The sequence below is a fragment of the Aplysia californica genome, unplaced genomic scaffold (genome assembly GCF_000002075.1).
Source record: "Aplysia californica isolate F4 #8 unplaced genomic scaffold, AplCal3.0 scaffold00724, whole genome shotgun sequence".
NCBI lineage: Eukaryota > Metazoa > Mollusca > Gastropoda > Aplysiida > Aplysiidae > Aplysia > Aplysia californica.
Genome location: NW_004797994.1, coordinates 354,640 through 362,646, shown reverse-complemented (window position 1 = coordinate 362,646; position 8,007 = coordinate 354,640). Strand labels below are relative to the sequence as shown.

Genomic DNA, 8,007 nt, shown 5'->3' with positions numbered 1-8,007 from the left:
AGAGAGAGAGAGAGAGAGAGAAAGAGAGAGAGAGAGAGAGAGAAAGAGAGAGAGAGAGAGAGAGAAGTCATTTTAAGATTTAGTGTCACAATGTATGTCAAAAGAATTCGAGGTTTTATTATTTTCCCACAATTCAGAAGCCTTTTTAAACCTTCGTTTTGTTGTCTCTGGAAAAAAAAAAGCTAGTAGAAGAAGTAAATTTCCAAGAATAATTTTATAACTATATGACTTGCAACTTTGCTCCTATGAAAATTCCAATTTTGCTGACAGCAAAAATAAAAAAAGCTATCATGGAATTGTTTATGTAACTAAAATGAGAGTATGTGCGCTTGCTTAAACCTAGCTATTGATTTATTATAGTTATTGCTATACCTTTGGGCTTTGGAATTGAAATAAATATTGAATTGCACAGTTATAGTTAATTGTAGATTCAGCATCTAACTATATTTCCATAGTTAATAATAATAAATATCATTATAACAATCACTTTTACTTTTACTAGATCCAACTTTTAGTTTTTAAATTTGTTTTGCGCAAACTTACTTACTAATAGAGAACAGTCTAGATTAAAGTAAAAGCCTTTGCTCAGTCTTTCAGTACATGCACAGATTTACATAATACAAAATAACTTTGTTATTTTCAGGATATATTTCTTTTACTTTTTTTTTACATTATCAAATTGTGCCATCTTCCTTGATAAAATTAGCATTAGCAGTGGACCTTTTAGATAGTGAGTCTCTGACTCAATATTTTTGTTAAATTATTAATCATTGAAAATTGCTAATTGATAATAACTGAAAACAATAGAGTTGTCATGAATAGTGAAGAAAAATGTGTGGAAAAAAAAAAGAAAATGAGGAAGTCTATAATTTGTCAAAAAATTGCAAATGCAAGTGAAGATCATAAGATGATTTTTTGGGTTATTTTCTGGACATCTTTCAACAGTTTATAAAATGTGATCCAGTGGGCTATGTCTCTGAAGAACATTTTGCATGACTTTATAAGCTTTTTTTATGAACTGGAAAGCAGATAGTTTCTCACAAATGTAGGCACAATTCTTTGAAAAAGAAGGATAAGGAGCTGACTTATGGTCATAGGTTTTTTTAAAAATGGAATCCGTTTTAGAGAAAAGCGCTAAAAACAAGTTTTTAAATCTTAAGAATGCCCTTAATATCAGGAAATTACTACCTAGTTGGATATCTCTTTAATAATTATGAGCAGCTAAGAAAAACAAAGAGAATGATATATAGGATTTGTCTATGACCATTAGCAGTAAAGATAGTGCCCATTTTGTCCTATTATCCTTGCGTGTGATTTTTAAAATCACCCTGTACCTTACCTTTATAAGTACCACAAAAAAAAGACTTCTGTGACTTTGTAAAGAGGTGTTTGTAGTTGTGTGCATTGTATGTAAAATTCTCAACAAAATAATGTACATTTGTACAGCACAACTCAGACAGACACTCACGAACACAACATTCACGCACTTACATTACACACATACATACAAACACACTATTCACTATTACACATTTACTCTCTCTCTCTATCACCACAACCACACACACACAAATACCACCCCCCCTCCCCCCACGCGCGCAGGCAGGCACACACACACACAATTCATACCCTTTGTCCACTTTTCATTCAGAATCATTCCTCTTATTATCCCCCTTATAGAAGATCAGCAGAATCTCGATCTTGCGAATCCATGATTAGTTCTAGAAATCTACTTAAGAAACAAACAAACTGCCGTGTAAACATGTTCTAATGTAGATTAACCTATATCAGCATACCATGCCATTCGAATCTGTTATCTCTCAAATCCTCAAAATACAAAGACATTCAGTATTCCGTGTTGCCATGTGACAGTCTTACTCTAGATCTGGGCTTGCGGGGATGATTTACCCTCCCAAAAAATAAGTATTAATAATTATTAAACAAACCACTTTTTTTTCCAAAAAAGTAAAAAAATTTAATTAAGAATGACAATTTAGGTAGAAGTTAAACTGGAACAATGTTGAACCGAGTCTGCCCACCATGGTTTCTTTTTTTTCTGTTTAAAACCCTGCCCTACCTTAACACTAGACGATATTACGCTAAATCCCCAGGCCCACCTATCAACTTTTGAAGAAAATATACATTTATTAATACATTCAGTACGGGTAATTCAGGTACAAACGGCACCCGTTTTTAACTGCAGATTCGTAGACATACAAGGGACTTTAAATTGATTCTAGATTCATTACACGTCCTGCTGTGAAGGAAGATGGATATGAAGAAGGGTTGGGGGTTTTTTTTAATATAATGTGGCCAAATGAGGTCAGTTAGGGGGCTGGCTTATAGACAGGGTTGGTGATTTTTTGGATTTTTAAAATAAAAATTTAAAAAATCGATTTTTAAAATTTAAATTGGATTTTTTTGGGGGGGGATTTTTTTTTAAATGTCGACACAGTTTGGGATTTTTAGTTGCTAAAAGTATGTTCTTTTAGTGCAAAATGCATTGTCTTTATTTTAACTAATGATTAATTTAAGCAACCGCAAAAAAAAGCCTGAATTATGGCTACAGACAAAAAAATGAAGAAAATGTCAGTCTAAAAGGAAGAAAATGTCAGTCTAAAAGGAAGGGGGGGGGGGGGTAATGTGTGTGTGTGTGTGTGTGTGTGTGTGTGTGTGTGTGTGTGTGTGTGTGTGTGTGTGTGTGTGCGTGCGTGCGCGCGTGCGCGCGTGCGTGCGTGCGTGCGTGCGTGCGTGTGTGTGTGTGTGTGTGCGCGCGCACGCTTGTGTTTGTCTAAAAAGAAAACGAAAAGGTTAATTTCAATAATGAAAAAAAAAGTAAATTGAATACTGTATTATTTTACAGTAACAGGGGGGAAAGCAGACTTTTAAGCATGATTAAATTAGTCTACTAAACCTTATATACTGTTTTATAAAACCAAGGAAAGGAATTCTGAATGTTTAAAGATGTAAAAACAGAATACATTTTTTTAAAGTGATTTAAATCACTGAGTTTTATTTTTAAAATCAAGTTGATTTAAATTTTTAAAAATCAACTGATTTAAATCGACCTGATTTAAATCAACCCAACCCTGATTTCGATTATGAAAAAATAGTCAATTGAATACTGTATTATTTTACAGTGACAGGGGGGAAAGCAGACTTTTAAGCATGATTATATTAGTCTACTAAACCTTATATCTGTTTAATAAAACCAAGGAAAGGAATTCTGAATGTTCAAATAAATATAAAAACTGAATACATTTTTTAAAAAGTGATTTAAATCACTGATTTTTATTTTAAAAATCAAGTTGATTAAAATATTTAAAAAATCAACTGATTTAAATCAACCCAGCTCTGATTTCAATTACGGGAAAAAAAGTAAATTGAATACTGTATTATTTTACAGTGAAAGGAGGGAAAGAAGACTTTTAAGCATGATTATATTAGTCTACTTAACCTTATATCTGTTTTTTATGAAACCAAGGAAAGGAATTCTGAATGTTGAAATATGTAAAAACTGAATAAAAATTTTTTTTTTTTTAAAGTGATTTAAATCACTGATTTTTATTTTAAAAATCAAGTTGATTTAAATTTAAAAAATCAACTGATTTAAATCAACCTGATTTAAATCAACCCAACCCTGCTTATAGAGAGGCCATATGTGGCCTAAATAGGGCAACCGTAAGGTGTAAGGGACGGGGGTTTAGCTTATTTAGGCCACATGACCTAAATTTAAGGTCACCCTTTAAAAACAACCCACCCAACACAGAGTGAAAATGCGAAATGACTAAAAACTGTAGATTACTGTGGTAGCTCTATCCAATCTACAGCCATTATTCATTATTTTCAAATTTTGCTGGACAATGAATTGTTCAGTTGAGTAGTACCCAGTAATTCACTGTTCTATTTTTCAAAAATGTTCTCTGAAAGGAATAAACACATGATACCAAGGGAAGGGAAATCAAATTCATGAACAGGGTTGTTTGGTAACATTTTCTCTATTGTCTGAACCCCAGAACATGAATCTGACCTGAGTCCGAAATACTTAAATTTCGAAGAAGAGGCGAAGCAAAAGGTAGAAAATAAAATGGTTCTGAAATCAAGAGGATGCTTGAGGAAGAGGTTTTGTTGACTTCCAACAAAATGACTTCATAGCTTTGAATTCTAAAGTATTATAGCCTACCCTGCAAACTATCAGAATCTAGAGCTGTATCATTAGGCTAAAGCAAGATGCTAGTCTTCGGTGTCGCGCCGTTCAATAGACCGATGGCTATTCTCCGGCATCACCTATAGTTGCACACGTCGCTTCTCCACAGTTTTCCATCTCCCCTGTCAGCACGTTATGGCCATTATTGTTGCAACTGAGTTCAGTGCCAGATGCGCCTTCTCGTACTTCTGGTTGTGACTGAGAGTTGTTGGTGCTCCTGGTGCTGCCACCTCTGACACAGAAATTCCACATTCCGTCACTGGAGCTTTCATTGAGTAGTGGCTGTATGATGTCCATCTATGGTGAATCACATCCTAAAGAAATGCCGACCCCTAAGTGTGAGGCCATAAAGCGAGCCGACAGGGGAGGTCATATGGAAAGCAGTAGAGAAGCAACATGTATGCAACTATACCTGACACCGGAGAATAGCCATCGATCTATAGTCGGGCACGAAGCCGGAGAAAAGCCACTTGCTAGGTTAAATAGGCTAGATCTATCTAGGCCTAAATTTTTAACGCAGTGGCTACGTTCACGGCGCTGTGAATGCAGTTGCAGGCGCTGTTGAGGCTACGTTCATGGCATTAAAGAGCGTCCACTGCCGGTTTAAGAAAGCCGGTTTTAGTCAGTGACGTATTTGATATTTTGGCCTGCTTCAAGCGTTCCATCTCTAGGAATGAAGAAAAACGAAGCAATGATCCTTGACCGATCGACCATTCGTCGTTTTCAATTACTGTGTAAGGGAAAACGACGAACTCTCAATTACGCAACAACGCAAGGATATAGAGTATGACGAAAATGTACACACGCCTACCAAGATGTTTCAATTGCCCCAGATATCTATCTCGCGTCCGGGCGAGACTTGCGCTCACTTGGGTGCGACCTTGTGTTAGCACGTGACAGCCCGTGGTATACAAGTGTTACGTGTAAACAAACGTGCAAGCGTTCTCAAGTTGAAAGTGTGCAATTTTGTCTGCCTGCAGGCAGTGTGTGTGTGTGTGTGCGCGTGTGTGTGTGTGTGTGTGTGTGTGTGTGTGAGAGAGGAAAGAGGGGAGGGGAAGAGAAAGAGGGAGGGAGGGAGAGACAGACAGAGAAAAATAGAGGGAGAAAGAGGGGGGTGGAGAGAAAGAGAGGAAAGTTTTTAGAGAAAGAGGAGAGACAGTTACGATTGATTCCCGTCATTTTCTCTCTGCATCAATTCCCGGTCTGACCCGGTGCAATACAGTCATTATTGTACACATCTTATGACCAGTCCCATCTTCCGAATCCCACCTTCTGTTTCCCATCTCTCACCTCTTGTTGACCATACCACATCCCCAATTTTCCATTATATCCATCCCGACTTTAATTCGGTAAGGGCGCTTCGTTTTCCTTCATCTCATGGGATGGAACACTTGAAGCTGGCCAAAATATTAAAAATACGTCAGTAACTAAAACGGCTGACTTAAACCGGCAGTGGACGCTCCCTTTAAACGAATCTTTAGGCAAGACCCACACCGGCGTCAGGCCCCACGATCAGACCCAACACAACCACTTTTTGCGGGCTGTGGCGCCCATACCGCCACCAGTACCCAACGGTAAGACAACATCAGTTTAATACTAGTAAAAAAAGGGAGTGTAGAGGAGAAAGTTGTTGTCCTTGTTGTGGTTAGGAAACGTGGGGGGACGGGGTGCAAAAGCTTCTTGCCTCTCATTCAATAGGTCCTGGGCTCGAAACTTGACAGGGACAGAAAATTTCCTTTTTCCAAATTTTCTCCTTTTACCTCCTTTCCTGTTCTGTCGTCTGCTTTCGTCGCGGCGAGCGCCGTAAAACACTCTTAAAACAAAAACCAACAGACCGTGGCGGGAAAGGGGAAAGAATTTATAAAGGCAAGGTCAACGAAAATTACCCCCTTTCGCCCCACGGACGGTGTGGATTGAACAAGTCTGGTCCGGGATGTCAGGTTTGGTGCGGGCGGGCGGCCGTTTTTTATTACCTGTCGTTACAGTAGAACTGCCGGCGTTCATTCTTTTGTATCAGAAAAAAGTCCAGCCCGCTCGTCGGGCCCGGCGCCGGTGTGGGACTAGCCTTGGTGCATGAATGTAGCCTCAACAGCGCCTGCAAACTGCATTCAGGGGGGGGGGGGACTGTGAATTTTATAAGCATGGGCTACCCAGAATGTTTCTCCCTGTTCCATTTTAAGTGATCTAAAAGTAAATCACAAACAATTCTCCCTCAATACTTTCTTAGCCATAGCTCTCTAGATACTCTTCTCTAATCAAAATTAGGTCTTGTACACTTGTGAATGTCAAGCGCCATTTGCCAATCAGTGTGATCTTAAGATGGCGCAGAACCATATGACGAACCGCAGAAAGCGCGGCCATCTCAATATGGGTGCGACGCGCCATCACACACAAACAAACGATTTTGCAAAGTTCACAAACAAAACTCCGCAGAATTTATTATCATCATTAATTTCAAAAAAAATTTTTAAAGGTTCAAGAGGACGCAAGAGGACTTGCCCATACAGCCTTTCTCTTACTTTTGTGTGGTGTGAAGTTACTTTTTTATCTATCTTGGGTGTATACAAAAACCTCTCTCTCTCTCTCCCTCTCTCTCTTTCTTTGCCACTCTCGCCTCTATGTGTGTATATTTAATATGTTGTGTATGTGTTTGTGTGTATTTCCAAGCGATCGACAGATGGCGCTATTCTTGCTTGCTTTGCACAATCTTAGTAAGATCGCGAAGCTCTATTCATTTTCGGAAATAATCCGTAGATGGCGCACCCATCTCGAGATGGCCGCGCTTTCTGCGGATCTTCATATGGTTCTGCGCCATCTTAAGATCGCGTTGATCGGCAAATGGCGCTTGACATATATATACACACAAATACAGTCAGTAGGCCTATTCTAACTCATAACATGAAATTCTAAAAGTGAACAGTAGGCCTACAAACAGACACTGATGAACAAGGACCAGAAATGGAGACCCACATTGTTTTGGGTTATAAATTAAATAGGATTCACCGACGGTCTTCATCTAGATAGATCTAGAGATCTAGACTCTCTTGGGTGATCTTATAATACTTTAGCACGTTAAATTCCCAAAGTCTACTACTAATCCCTGACTGAGATCTTCAAAACTTTGAACTGGGCCTTAAAATTTCGGCCACCTCTATTCTCACCCCAGGTGAGAATAGCGCAGGCGAGTCTTTTGGCTATTCTCACCCGGTGGGCGTTCACCGTGCCAACCAGTGAAGCGTTCACCCTGAACCACATAATTCTACACTGTGATAACAGAATTATAGAATTCTGTGCTATGAACAAACGTTCTAGATCTATTACTACTAAAAGCATGTAATTTTGTCTGTGGGCAGTGGAGAGAGAGAAAGAGAAAGAGAGAGAGAGAGAGAAAGAGAGAGAGGAGTAGCGCGAGAACTTCCGGGCAAAACAAAATGGCGACCCGCGTAGTTCGGCTCGATTCGGAAAGTTAAATAGCCGTAGCATCTTTGTATTTGAAGACAACCAAATTAATTTTGTTTTGTTTTTTAACATCATTTTTAAACTTTGTTTTGGTCAATTTGATCGTCCACACCGATACAGTATTCAGAGAGAGAGAGAGAGAGGGGAGGAGTAGATCTTGCGAGAACTTCCGGGCAAAACAAAATGGTGACATGCGTACACAGTTCGGCTCGATTCGAAAAGTGAAATAGCCATAGCATCTTTGAAGACGATCAAATTAGCTTACTTTTGTGCTATAAAACCTAATTTTTTCTTGGCTTTTATCAATTTGATCATCCACACCGATAGACAGTATTCCAAAA

The 8,007-nt window shown here is 38.6% G+C and overlaps 1 protein-coding gene across 1 annotated transcript in view; it reads right to left on the bottom strand.

Moving 5' to 3' along the window:
- The window catches only part of LOC106013218, a gene marked incomplete at its 3' end in the record, with an annotated part of 23,869 nt that overhangs the window by 14,692 nt on the left and 1,170 nt on the right, over positions 1 to 8,007 (bottom strand).